The following is a 13,692-nucleotide window of genomic DNA, read 5'->3' as shown; positions in this document are numbered from 1 at the left end:
ACCTTCAATTTTCCGTTTTAATGTCATAATATTTTTCTCAATCTGCTGGGTAGATTATGAGCTTCTCCATCAGGCCTCATGTATAACATCACGTAAGCATGTGCATAGAGAGCAACTGAGCAAAGCAATGCACACGTCACTTCCATGTTCCGACCATGTGGAGTCGTGGACTGTGGGCGTGCAAACACTTGGGTGAGGGTCAGGGTGCGGGCTTCGTCATTTAGGTGATTTAAAAAAAAATTAAAAAAGACATCACAGTGTGCAGGTGGATGCAATGAGTTCAGAAAGTGTTCATATGTTGGTCTACGACAAAAATAAATAAACCAATGAGAGCACAAATAAGGAGAATAATTGATTATTTTAAACATGACTTGCTCATTAAATAAGCTACCGAATCATCAAAATATGGTCGGAATGTGTTTCCTTGCCAAAAAGTAACCTGAAAATGTATTTATAACTTTTAATTTATCTTTTAAAACAACACTTGGCAATTTTTAATTTATCCTTAAAAACAATACACACGATCTCAGCATATTGGCAAATATATAATGGAACACAGATGTGGCATATTGTCTTAAAGTTAAAGTAAAACTTCATTTGGACCCAGATTATTACCAACTGACTACGTGCAACTCCGAGCACAATTGTTTTGAGTGTTCTTTTAGAATGCTTAAAACGATAAGAGTAAATGTATAAGCTTGTGGCGAGGCAGTTGTCCTGAAACAACTTGCCTTCGCCTCATGGAAGGTTAATGCAACCAAAGGCAATCTCAGTTCCTTCCAAAAAGCTCGGAACAATGTTTGTCTACCCTCAGCAGAGCCAGAAAACAACATCTTTCTAATCTCAAGTCTGAACTCTCAAACCTGACCCCGTCCTCCAAATCCTGGTGGCATCTAATTAAGTCGGTTTCTGGTGTATGTTCCCCCTCCATTATCTCAAATGGCTGCACAGCTGACACTGCACGTGAAAAGACTGAATGCCTCAACTCCGTGTTTGCTTCTAAATCATGTGTCCCAAACCCGTCGCATTCTGTACCCACCTTACATAGTCGCACCCAACTGTCCCTGGACTCTGCGTCCTTTTCGCCTGACAAGGTAGAGAGCTTTCTGTCAAACCTCGACTCAAATTCTGCAACCGGTTCAGACGGCATCAGCCCACGTGTCCTCAAAGCCTGCTCTTCTGCTCTTGCTCCCCCTCTCTCTGTTCTATTCACCCTCTCATTTGCTCAAGGTCATCTACCATCTGCTTGGAAATCAGCAAACATTACCGCCCTGATTAAAAAAGGTGTGAAAACAGATACTGCAACTACAGACCAATCAGCCTTCTCCCAATCATCAGCAAGGTTATGGAATCAATCATCGCTTCAGACATTAAATCCTTACTCTTCTCCAATGGCTTGATTTCTGATCATCAATTTGGATTCAGACCAGGTCACTCTCCCCTGGATATGCTGCTTCTGCTCTCCCAACAATGAATGGAGATCCTCAATGGCAGACATGAAATCAGAGCCACCTCCCGAGACATGTCATGTGCTTTCAATACGGTCTGGCACCCTGCCCTGCTCACCAAACTCTCTTCCAATGGTAACCAAAGCCATCTCCACTCATTGCTCACAGACTTCCTCTCCTGTCGCAGTAAACGTGTGGCCCTTAATCGAGTTCGCTCATCCCCTCTTCTTGACCAGGCTGGAGTTCCTCAAGGCAGTGTTCTGGGCCCTGTTCTTTTTCTGGTCTTCATCAATGATCTCTCTGATTCTATGGAAAATCCTCTTTATCTCTTTGCTGATGACTCCAACCTCTGCCATACCATCTGTCATCCCTCAGATCGGCAAGCAGCAGCCTCTTCCTCTTTGCATATCTAGATAAAATCACAAATCCAATATGTACAACATGTCTTTCAATCCTGACAAATCTCACACTCTCACTCTGTCTCTTCGAAAGGACCATCTGGAACCCCCACCCAACAATGTACTTCTCAACAATCCTCTGGAAGTCCTTTCATTCACGCTTCTAGGTCTTACTATCTGCCATGATCTTTGCTAGGAAAGCCACTTTTCTAAGCTGGCCTCCAAAGCCAGTCTCCGACTGGGAATCCTCCATCGTGCAAAGTCCTTCCTCGGCCCACCTGAGCTCCTGACCACTGACAAAGCTTTCGTCTGCAGCCTGATGGAGTACTGCTCTTCCCTCTGGGCTGGTACACCTGCCTCTCACCTTTCTCGGCTTCACGCTGTGGAAACCAAAGCATTTAGGATCATTGGCATCTCCCACAGTGAGGCTGAGTCTTTGGATCTCTCACTCTCTCACCACAGACAGGTTGGTGGTCTGTCTTCTACAGTCTCCTCTCTGGCCTGCCCCCCCCATATTTCCATAGGTCACTCAAGGTCTGCCAAAAAACTTCTTCTTCTGGTAAAACTACCAAAATCAAGAATCACTGCTCACCTTCACTCTTTCAGTCCTCTTTTCCCCCACCTTTGGAATAAACTCCCACACTCTCTTCAATCCCACTCTTCCCTCCAGGTCTTCAAAACAGCTGTTCACCATAATCTCTTATCTTCCCCCATCCAAAACCATGATCTTTCCGCTATTCCCCCGCTATTCCGCCCCAAACCCATCTCCTTCAGATCCCCTACTTTCCTTCCTGAAAGTCCCTGTCGTGAAAGGACCTGAAAGTCCCTGTCGTGCCGATCTTGTTTACCCCGTGTACCCCGCCCCATCCCTCTCCCTTCCACAGATCTCATGTCTCTGTTCCACAGTTTTTTTTCCTTCCCACTCCCGCCCCTCTCTCTCCTGCTCCCCTTGTTGTACATTCTGTGTGTTAGCTCTCGTACGAGCCTTGACAGTGTATACAAAAAAAACAAACAAAAAAAAAAAACTTTCAAATACGCCTGACAATCTAGAGTTGATATTCTCTGCATTAACTAACATGCATTTTTTTGTGATATTTCAGTCAACCTTAACCATCCACAATGTGACATCACAGAGTGATGAAAATTATCACGCAACATCACGTTTATCTCCGCTTTCCGAAAATATAATAATGTTCACCTTTAATATTTGATACGAGGATGATATTGTTACGGTTATAGGAACCGTATGCATACAAACATACAGTTGTCCCGAAGTCAGTTATCAGTTATTCCGTTATGTATATGTGTAGATAGAACCCCTCCTTGTGTTTAGTGGGAAATCAAAGGGGTGCGTTGCGATGTTTTTTTAGTTCGATTAATAAATCTTTTATCCCCTCCATTATGAACCACAGTACCTTCCTCTCACATGGGGTGAACAAACGCTTGTTCGCCTACTCGCCCAACCGGCGACTCGCTGTCCAAGGCAAAACCCTCTTGCAGTAGTTCCTTTTTGACGAGTCCGCACGTGTGGAGTGGGCGGGCTTCCCGGTACTACCAAAATCCCGCCCGGAAAGGGCGGTCTCATGGAAGCCCCGTCCAATGAGGGTGAACAGTGACGTCGGCTTCACCAAGACCCCTCCCCGCTGAGGGTGATCTATAAATTACGACACCATCCTCAGGGTAGAGTGCTGAAAGGGAGAGCAAGTGAGCTGGAAAGTGAGTCGTCTGGTGAGCTGGAAAGTGAGTCGTCTTGAGAGTAAGTTGGAAACCCTGATCCCTGCATCGGACTCCGCTCTACTTGACCCAGGCTCCTTCGCCGACACGGTCTCCACGCGGGCGGCCGTGGACAGAGCAGCATGACCATTGCCAGGTGCTGCACCATGGAGCATTCCTTTCCCCGGAACTCAGGTACCGAGAACTGCGACCTCAACTCCCTCCCTCCCTGGCTGAAAAATCCTTTGCCATTCAACTGGGTTTATTTTGTCCGAGTGAGTGTCCGAGTGTGTGGCGCCTTCTTTAAGTAGAAGCTGTATAAGTTATTCTAACCATGTAAATCTTGCCTGTATTATTCTCGTGACAAGCCTGCTCTGTGTCTGCTTTATAAGTTGCTGTAAAATTGTCGCACTCCATCTCTCTCATCTTCCCCTGCATAACACCCCAATAAACATGCTAACTGTACCACATAACTTTTCTCGCTTTATTGTAAATAAATTATTGTAGGAAAGTTCCCAGTTCATTTTCGTCTTTTCCTTCATTGGTCCCGCATGGTTCGGTTCTGAGTTTAGCCGGGTCTTATCCACGATAATCTGTTCATTCTAGCCGGTACGTCCTTGGTAGTTCCACTCGGCTGCATCCGATCCGGAGTTGGTACTCTACCGTAGTCGGTAGAGTGATCCAGTTCGGGCAAGGCGTACCGAGGGCATGGTTCCCCGGTAGACGACACCGCGTGGTTAATTAGGTAAATTGGTTCGAGACAAAAAGACCCTATGCTACGCCGTGGAGGTATTGGCGTACACGGTCGGTTAAGCGACCCGCCGCGTCACGTAATTATCCGGAGCGACGGCCTACAATTCCGGGAGTCTGGTGGGAGACGACGCAACTTCCCCCACCTGGCGGTTGTCTCTCGCCACCGATCCCCGGCCCGCAACAGTATCACTATAATCTAAGGCGGTGCGTAATATAGCACAACATGCTTCAATTTCATTTTTTTAAGGATGTTTGTATAGCTAAAGTGTTATGATATAACTCATGCATTGATGCGTTCATACTGGGAAAAACAAGCACAGCAGAGGTCGTGTACAGTAAGGGAAAACCAGGAAGTAACGAGAATGACGGTTTCGAGAATGACACTCCGAATCTACGATGGTCGATGAAATGTTGCTCATGCTGGTTAAAAAAAATTCCACATGGTTCAAGGGAATCGTACGATAATTTTGAGGTTCCAATAAGATTTTCACTTTTCAAATCCGGCAACCCTGTGAAGTGAAATGCGCATGCGCAGAGAGTAGCACTAAGGCCTAAGTCACATTTGCCACGGCAGCCGTGGGGTCTCCAGAATCTACGGCCACTCGCAATTATACGGCGGCCGCAGTATTTCCACGGTCACACAATGTAGCAGTCACATGTTTTTATTTTTCGGGGAGCCGCACGCGTATTTAGAAATTGTGGAGACCGAAAACATGGGGTTGCCGTACGGTCTTTGATTTGATGTCGCACGGTGACCTTAAGGGGGCCCTGCGGCAGCCATAGAATTTTCAAGGCATACGCAAGGTAGCCTCAAGGTGCCCGCAAGGCGACCGCAGGGGGGCCCTAAGGCGAACGTGCGGCCAGACGAACGGTAATGAGGGGTTCATTTTTTTTTTTTTAACCAGTTTTTTTTTTTTTTTTTTTTTTGGCTTGTCGAATTGCTACGGCGAACGTAGAAATGAAAAAAGTTATAACTCCGCGTTATAATTCCACGGCGACCCCTACGGCCTGTAAAAGATAGCCAAACGGCATAGGGCCACCCTGAAGCCACCGCAGAAACTCTGCGGCCGCCGCACGTTTCTGTCAATTCAGAGGACATATGGCCGCCGTATCCTCGCCGTAGAGCAAATGTGACTTAGGCCTAAGTTACACAGTGATGCTCAGTCTCGATGGTGTATTGGTAAGAACCTTCAGTCAAAGTACAAACAATAACGTGTGTGTGTGTGTGTGTGTGTGTGTGTGTGTGTGTGTGTGTGTGTGTGTGTGTGTGTGTGTGTGTGTGTGTGTGTGTGTGTGTGTGTTAGTTCCATTATGAGCCATAAAACACGTCAACTTAATAAATAAAAATAAAAACACATGGAAGAAGCTAAATGCGTACAAACTATGAACAAAGCAGCAGCAACAATTCTAAACATACGCCATAGGGTGGACATGCCAACTGAACTCAAGGGTGTAGAATCCATGTAATGAAAGATACTATAGCTTGAATGTAATGAAAGATAATTGCTTTTCTCCCGAATTTACATCCTTTTATTCCACGCGACACATGTATGTGTGATTGGAGGCTCGGAGTTCAGCAGCACTTTGGGCAGTGTATAACGAATACCTTTTCTAAGCTCTGTGCAATCTATTTACCAAGTTCGTGCTCCCTTTGGCACAAGACTCCCGGCAGTCTTTGTTTATAAATATAATCACATCCTATTAGACATCGAATGAAAATTAGTCACAAATTCATCACCGAGATGCATTTATTTTCATATAGATAGTGTTCATTCATTCATCGTCATTGTCAACAACTCTACAAGCTCAAATCAAGTCTCAAGTCTTTAAAGCCAAGTCTCAAGTCACAAAATTTGCGACTCGAGTCCAAGTCGCCATCTCTGCTTTATCATGGACTAGAGCAGCCCATGGTAAAAATACGACGATATAAAAAAGTTTTTTTTTTTTAAGCCGTTTATTCTTGCACTGGTTGAAAAAGCTCAAAGATGAAAGGTTCAACAAGGAATATCTTGAGTTGTATGCACCTGGCACTTCAAGAAGAGCAAAATGAGTTCAACTCATTGATATATTCAAAAAAATGTGGTTGCGTAAACGAACCATGGATTGTAATGAAGATAATTTTAGGCTTCAGAACAAAGTACAGGCTGTCCACAAAATCCAGTTCCAGTATTAAAAATTAAATTTCAACCAAACCAAAAAAGATCCAATTATGCGGTTTATTTTGAATTTTGTCAAATAATTCATAAAGTTTATTGTGTTCTTCAGTACACCTCAACATGTGCACATTTAGTGGCAAGTGACACATCCAAGCAATAATCCACTTCAATATATATGTTGACCTACATATCCCTCATCACACTGCTGATGCAACTGGTTATCCTTGCACGATGTGTTTCAATGTCAGCAACAGAGAGATGGAAAATAATCCATGACATACCGCCACAAGAAGAAGTCTAAGGGCATCACATTGGGAGATCGTGGAGGGCAGGGGAATTCCACACCACGTCCAATTCATAAACCGGGAAAGTTCTCAGTTCTAAAAATTGCATAATCTGCACTTTACATGCATTAAGATGCAAACATACAAGGGGTCCGCTCTAACCTGACATATCTCAATCCAGGCCGCTGCTGATAAACCAGACATCATCTGTTCAACATATTCCATCCTCCCACAGGACGTCCCAGACTACTTGGTGTCTCTCCCCGGTTCGTCTCATCTGATTTGATAGGGCTGAACCATGCCCGGAGGTGGAGATGGACTTCACATGAAGAAGTAAATTTCTCACTGCCCTTGTACTGACCTTACACCTCCTAACTCCCAGTAGTACCTCTGGCAGCGACTTCTCCTCTGCTTTCACCTATTGTTCATCTGTGTGTTGTACCATCCTCCTAACATTGACAACTCCATCTCCATTCCTCTTTTCAAAAAAACATGAACAAAATTTTAACCGCTCATCCCAACTCTCTCTCCCTCCTATGTGGCAATGTAAATTGCCACCATGCATCTTGGCTGGGTCTTGGCACCTCTCTCACCAGCCATGGCACTTCAGCGAAGGACTTCAGTGACTCCATGGGACTGACTCAATCTGTGTACTTCCCAACCCGGATTTCTCCCAATGGCAAATCCTCCCTTCTGGACTTTGTGATTACCTTTCCCACAAATGTCTCCTGCTCTACCTCTGTTCCAATTGGTTCATCTGATCAGATGCTTGTGAAAGTCAACATCTCTCTGGCTATTGTCAGAGCTGCCTCAATGTCAGCAAGTCTGGCATTTCACAAGCAGATTGGCAGGGAATGCAAGCAGCCATCTTTCTTCAGGACTGGTCTCCCATATCGACTGCCCCTGATCTCAACTCAACCTGGGAATTCTTCCACAGAAACCTGCTCTCTCTCTCATGCACAGATTCATCTCATCTCGTCTTGAATTATCCTACGCTTCTTCTTGCCCATGGTACACTGAATCGTGTGGTGAGGCAGTTGCACTGAAACAGCTTGCCTTCTCTTCCTGGGAGGAAAATCCAACCGAATGTAGTAATAGTGCATGACAAAGCATCTGCAACAAGTGTGTGTCCACTCTCAGGAGAGCCAGAAAACATCATCTGTCCAACTTCAAGAATGAACTTTCAAACTTGTCTCCCTCCTCCAAAGCCTAGTGGCTCTTTGTTAAGTCTGTGTCTGGAAAAAACTCCCCTTCCTTCTCTTCAAATGGCAACACAGCCAACTGAGTTCATGAGAAGACTGGATGCCTCAATTCTGTGTTCACTTACAAATATTGTGTCCCAACCTCTCTAGGTACACATCCTTCCCTGTCATACCCAACTGCTCCTAGACTCTGTCTTTTGCACCTAAGAAGGTGGAAAAGGTTATTTTAACCTTCAACCCTGACTGCAACTGGAAGGATGGCATCAACTCACATGCCCTAGAAACCTGCTCTGCTGCTCTTGCACACACCCCCTCCCTTTGCACTATTCACGCGATCATTTGCATTTGGTCATCTTCAATCTGCTTGGAAATCAGCCAACATCACTGCACTACATAAAAAGGTGCAAAAAACTGATCCCCTCAACTAGACTGATCAGCGTACTTCCAATCATCAGTAAGGTCATGGAATCCATCATTGCAGTTGATAGAAGTTGTTCATTTTCTCAAACAGCCACATCTCGGGTCACCAATTTGGTTTCAGACCCAGTAACTCTACTCTGGACATGCTGCTTCTACTCACTCAACAATGGATGGAGGCCCTCAATGCCAGACATGAGATCAGGGCCGACTCTGGACATACGAGTTTTTGATACAGTCTGGCATCTTGCCTTACAATCCAAATTATCTGCCGATGGAATCCAAGGCCAACTTCACACATGGCTTACTGACTTCCTCTACTCTAGTAGCCGAAGTGTGGCTCTCAACAGAATTCTTTCATCGACTCTCCCTGTTAAATATAAGTGAGATGGAGAGATGTTAAGGCTGGAGAGATGTTAAGGCTGGAGTGCCACAAGGCAGTGTTCTGAGCCCTGCCCTATTCCTGAAAGTCATCAACAATCTCTGTAACTCAGGGAAAATCCTCTTTATCTATTTGCCGATGACCACCCTCTGCCGTGACATCCCTCATCCTTCAAACAGATAGGCTGCAGCCTCTTTCCTATCTTCATACCTTGAAAAAATCTATATACATATGACAAGCTGGTCAAACACTTGGAATACGTCTTTCAATCCTGACAATCTCACACTCAGCATCTCTCTCACTGAAAAGACCATCTGGCGATCCCACCGCACCGCACCCCCCAATTACCCCGCTCTCCCATATACTTACTTAACAATCCTCTTGAGGAAATTCAGTCATTTAAATTCCTGCAACTCACTATCAGTCATGATCTTTTTTCAGCAAACCACATTTCAAAGCTGGCCGACAAAGCCTCCATCATACAAAGGAGTTTCCTTCTGTGTCCATCTTGTCCACCCCATGCATGCACGTTTTGCATCCTGTTTTTGTCTGTTAAGTCCTGATCTGTTCAGGGTGCACTACCTCTTCCACGAGCCTCAACTGTGCGCACGCACGCACGCACGCACGCACACACACCTCAAGGTTTGGATTCATTTTACTGTAGGTGTGGATTCATTTGAGACAACTTTTGCTTAATTTTTTTTTCTCCCCACGGAGAATTTGTGTTTCACAGTGGGACCGACAGACAGCATTCGCCTATTATATTGTTGTGGTTCTGCGAAACCGCATGCCTCTAAGGCAACGGCACCCAACATGCATTGATCCCCAGGCAGATATTTCGTTAGTATTCGTGCAGTTAGACCTTCCCCTCATATCTCATGGGTTTACAGGACAAAGTGCGTTGCGTGGGTCTAAGAGCTAGGTCTCATTATTTCTTTATCTTCTTTTCAATCCTGATTTCATTCCAACCCTTTCCTTTTACCAATGTAATAAATCAAAGCAGGCACCGCACCCAGGCGGCCACCTGTGAAGATCACAACTATGTGACAACCAGATGACACGGTACGCACGGGGCGCTCCCTTTCATTCAAATCCGAGTCGAATTATTATGTCTGTCTTCTTTTCAACCCTGATTTACATCCAACCCTTTCCTTTTATCCATGACACAATGCGAAGCAGGCACAAATGCATGATAACACGCGCACGCAGCCCTGTAATAATCACCACCGCACTGTAAGGGACGCGCATGGCGCACCACTTCATTTGGGTCTACACGCTGATTTACAACGGCGTCTCACCATTGACCTTCACTCGCCACCTCGGCCACCAATATCTCCCGCAAACAGCAGAGGTCATCCCGCGCCTCCTCGCACTTCCGCCTCAATGCAGTCGCCACCAAGCAGAGGTGTGCTGCACGGCCCAGACCGCTTGGGCCACATGGCGTGCGGACGGAACAAGCGCGTTGACCAGTGCCAACTGCAGTTCGCCGGGGGTGCCCGAACGGGCATGCGGGGCCGACGAGACCCTCGTCCAGTCGCCGGAACATGGCCCGGTAGTTCGGTGCAAGGCTATTCATGTCGCGGTGTTCAGTGCAAGGCAATTCTGCAGCTCAGCCATGTCGCGCCAGGTGTGCGAATGGGACAACTTACGGCCATAGGAGCCTGGCAGGGCTGGTCCAGGGCCCAATAGGAGCGTACAATTCGGGTGACAACGCATCGCTTCAGGTCATCACCCCACCCTACACCACGGGGCTTATAAAAGGTGAATCGTGAAGCCGTTCACTCTCTTGACCTCTGCATTCGCCTGCTGGCTCCGCCCGCATGCCTAGCCTGCTGGCTCCGCCCGCATGCCTCGCCTGCTGGCTCCGCCCGCATGCCTCGCCTGCTGGCTCCGCCCGCATGCCTCGCCTGCTGGCTCCACCCACCTGCTGGCTCCGCCTACTTGTCTGCATGACTCGCCTGTTGACGTCCACCCACTTGTCCACCTGCCTCCCTGCTGGCTCCGCCCACTCCACCCACCTGCCTCGCCTGCTGACTCCGCCCACCTACTGGCTCCGCCTACTTGTCCGCATGACTCGCCTGTTGACGTCCGCCCACTTGTCCGCCTGCCTCGTCTGCTGGCTCCGCCCACTTGGCCCGCCTGCTGGCGTCCACCCACTTGTCAGCCTTCCTTGCCTGCCTGCTCCGCTCACCCTCTGGATGCGGAGCATGCGCTTCCACGCTTCCTGGCACAGTAATGAGCAGGAGACAACACGCCAATTCTCAAGGTGGGATTGCTCAGCGGAGCGTCCCTCAAAGCGTACTGGGGCGCGCGGTCGGTCGACCGTGCAAGGTATTGTGAGGCCGTTACCCCTCATCTCCTCTCCTTTCTTTTGATTACCTCATCTTCATCGGATTTGTGTGTGTATGTGATGGCGCCTATCCTAGCTTAAGTTAAGAGTGTAGAAGATATAACGGGGATAAGTCTCCTCTGTGTCTGCTTTTGTAAATTGCTTTCCTTTTGTTGCACCCCACAAATTCCTTGCTATCAATGCTGTACATAATAAATCCCATTGACTGTGCCATATACTTTTCTTCGCTTAATTGTTAATAAATGCTCATATAGAAATGTTCCCAGCTCATTTTTGTCTTTTTCTTCATTGGTCCAGCATGGTCCGTGTCCGAGCTGAGCCGGGACATTATCTCCCAACGATCAGTTCTTCGAGCCGGTACGTTCCTTGGCAGTTACGCTCGGCTGCATCTGATCCGGTTTGGACAAGGTGTACCGAGGGCGTGTGCCCCGGTAATTAGGTCACGTGACCATTTTAGGTAACCGGTTAACATTAGACGGAGGACCCTAAGTCACGTGGCTGATTTATTGGCGTTCATGGTCGATTCGCGACCTTCCACGTCACAGAGTTGTCCATGTGCGATGGCTTGCGATTCCGAAGAGTCTGGTGGGAACCCGAGGTAGCAACCCCCCTCCGGTCTGCAACAATATATACTGTATACTGTATAGCGTCGTATCAAATTCCAAAATAATCTTTCTTAACAGCAAAGAAATTTTTTTTGTGAGCGTTCGAGGCGGACTAGCCTTGCGGCACCACAAACCTGTTGTCCAAATAACACCTGGGTTCAATTTGTTGTTCGATTGAAAATATAATTTTTCAGTTGGTTTGGATGAATTTGAAGCAATTTCTAATTAATTTTTTTTTCTCCGAGAAGTACTTGTGTTTTAGGGTGGTACAGACAGACAGCATTAGTCTATTATACATACAAGCAAAAGTACCCATCCCCAGTGACGGGACAAGTTTAATTGATCAATATCCTGCTTGCAAAACAAAATTTGGCATCAACATTATTCGTGACTGTTCTCCCATCATTTCAAAAGTGAATATTGAGCTTTGCCTGCATGCACAGCTTTTCAAATGCAGTGCAGGAAGCAGCGATCGTAAACAGGAGAAAGAAGAAAGCACGGACATACACCATGGTTTGCAATATATCAAAGGTAAGATGTTTTGCCGGCTCGGCCAAGGCTTTTCCTGAAAACAAATTACCTGTAAATACAATAACCAAAGACAATGTTATCTATCTATATATTATTAAAACTCTCATCATGTATGTATGTATGTATGTATGTATGTATGTTCCCGAAATACAGCCAAAACGGTACACGATAGCGCAAAAATTTTAGGGCCACCTTACTTACCATTCTCCTGTGGTGTGCAGTATCAAGTATCGTTCCAATCGGGCAACGAAAAAAATTATAAAAAAATCAATTCCCGAGTCAGTCAAGTACTCTTCAGGATTATTTGATCAATGCAAACAACCTCAGCTGTATGATTCACTGGAGCTGCTTTTTTATTTAATTTTTTTTTTGGAAATGATTCTTTTTAATCAAACGGTCACAACGGGAACCCAAAGGGTTCACGGGTCATCTAGTATTATTATAAACTTAACCACGATAAATTCATAGATTATAAACAGAAAATATTTTCGAAATCACAAGCTGCCAATCACAAAATATTGTCACGTCAGGGGGTCCCACAAATGTAGATACTCTGCACCTGAGGTCCAAGATCTCTGGAAATGGGCAGACGATCTTTGCTAAAGTTGTTGCGAGTGGACAGTGCTTGTGCTCCTAACCATGCTCTAAAAGCAGGAAACCGTTTAATTTAATATTCCCCAGAGGCAAGTCAAACGCATTCTAAAACTGGAGGTTAGTCGGAACACATATGAAGGCTTGAAGGAGGGAAGATGTTCCTTGGAATTAAAATGGTTGATTAAATAAATACAGAAAGGAAGACGAGACATAACTAATAAACAGACAAACCTGGCGCTCAAAAGACAAACAAATAAGAGAGCACACACACTTATACAAATTAAACTATAAACCCCGATGGCACCAAAATAATAAACCGTAATCTGATGCAACTGAACAAAGGGTGAAAAGTGAGGGATTTAGGTAAGCACGAGCCGGTCTGTCCACAATAATGGCACCATACAGGCTGGTGTGGTACAGGGCTGGACGTGAGAGTGGTGATTGTGGGGAGATGGCGTCCATGATCTCTCAAGCAGTCTGCACCAAAGAAGCGCTGAAGATGCCAGGAGATAAAGAAAAGACAGTTCACGCATGCGTGAGTGCAGAGGTTTTATGGCATTATAGCCTGCCTTCCTGGTCCTGCAATTGGGTGTCCACCATTCTGGGAGTCAACTCATTGTCCCATCCACTCGGTTTTTCCGGAGCACCTTTTTACCAGCCACAATGTGGAGTCCTCTTGAAGAGGTCATGCAAAGCCCTCAAAGGGCTCGCAGGACATCCCATGGCCATGCGGGCTGTGCTTTGTACACCTGTTTGCACTTACCTCAAGTCCACACTTTACACGACACCTTCATACTATGACAGACAGTCACTGCCCCCTCAGTGCACATATTATGTACAGGTGCAAATCTAAATAACT

General features: G+C 46.1%; 1 protein-coding gene across 3 annotated transcripts in view; it reads right to left on the bottom strand.

Annotated features, from left to right (window-relative positions):
- LOC147028396 (solute carrier organic anion transporter family member 4A1-like) overlaps window positions 1-13,692 on the bottom strand; it is a 137,800-nt gene that overhangs the window by 54,731 nt on the left and 69,377 nt on the right. The window lies entirely within an intron of this gene.

The sequence above is a fragment of the Eptatretus burgeri genome, chromosome 4 (genome assembly GCF_056783735.1).
Source record: "Eptatretus burgeri isolate ZD-2024b chromosome 4, Ebu_testis_v1, whole genome shotgun sequence".
In the NCBI taxonomy this organism is placed as follows: domain Eukaryota; kingdom Metazoa; phylum Chordata; class Myxini; order Myxiniformes; family Myxinidae; genus Eptatretus; species Eptatretus burgeri.
The sequence above is the reverse complement of the archived record's forward strand: the minus strand, read 5'-3'. Positions and strand labels throughout refer to the sequence as shown.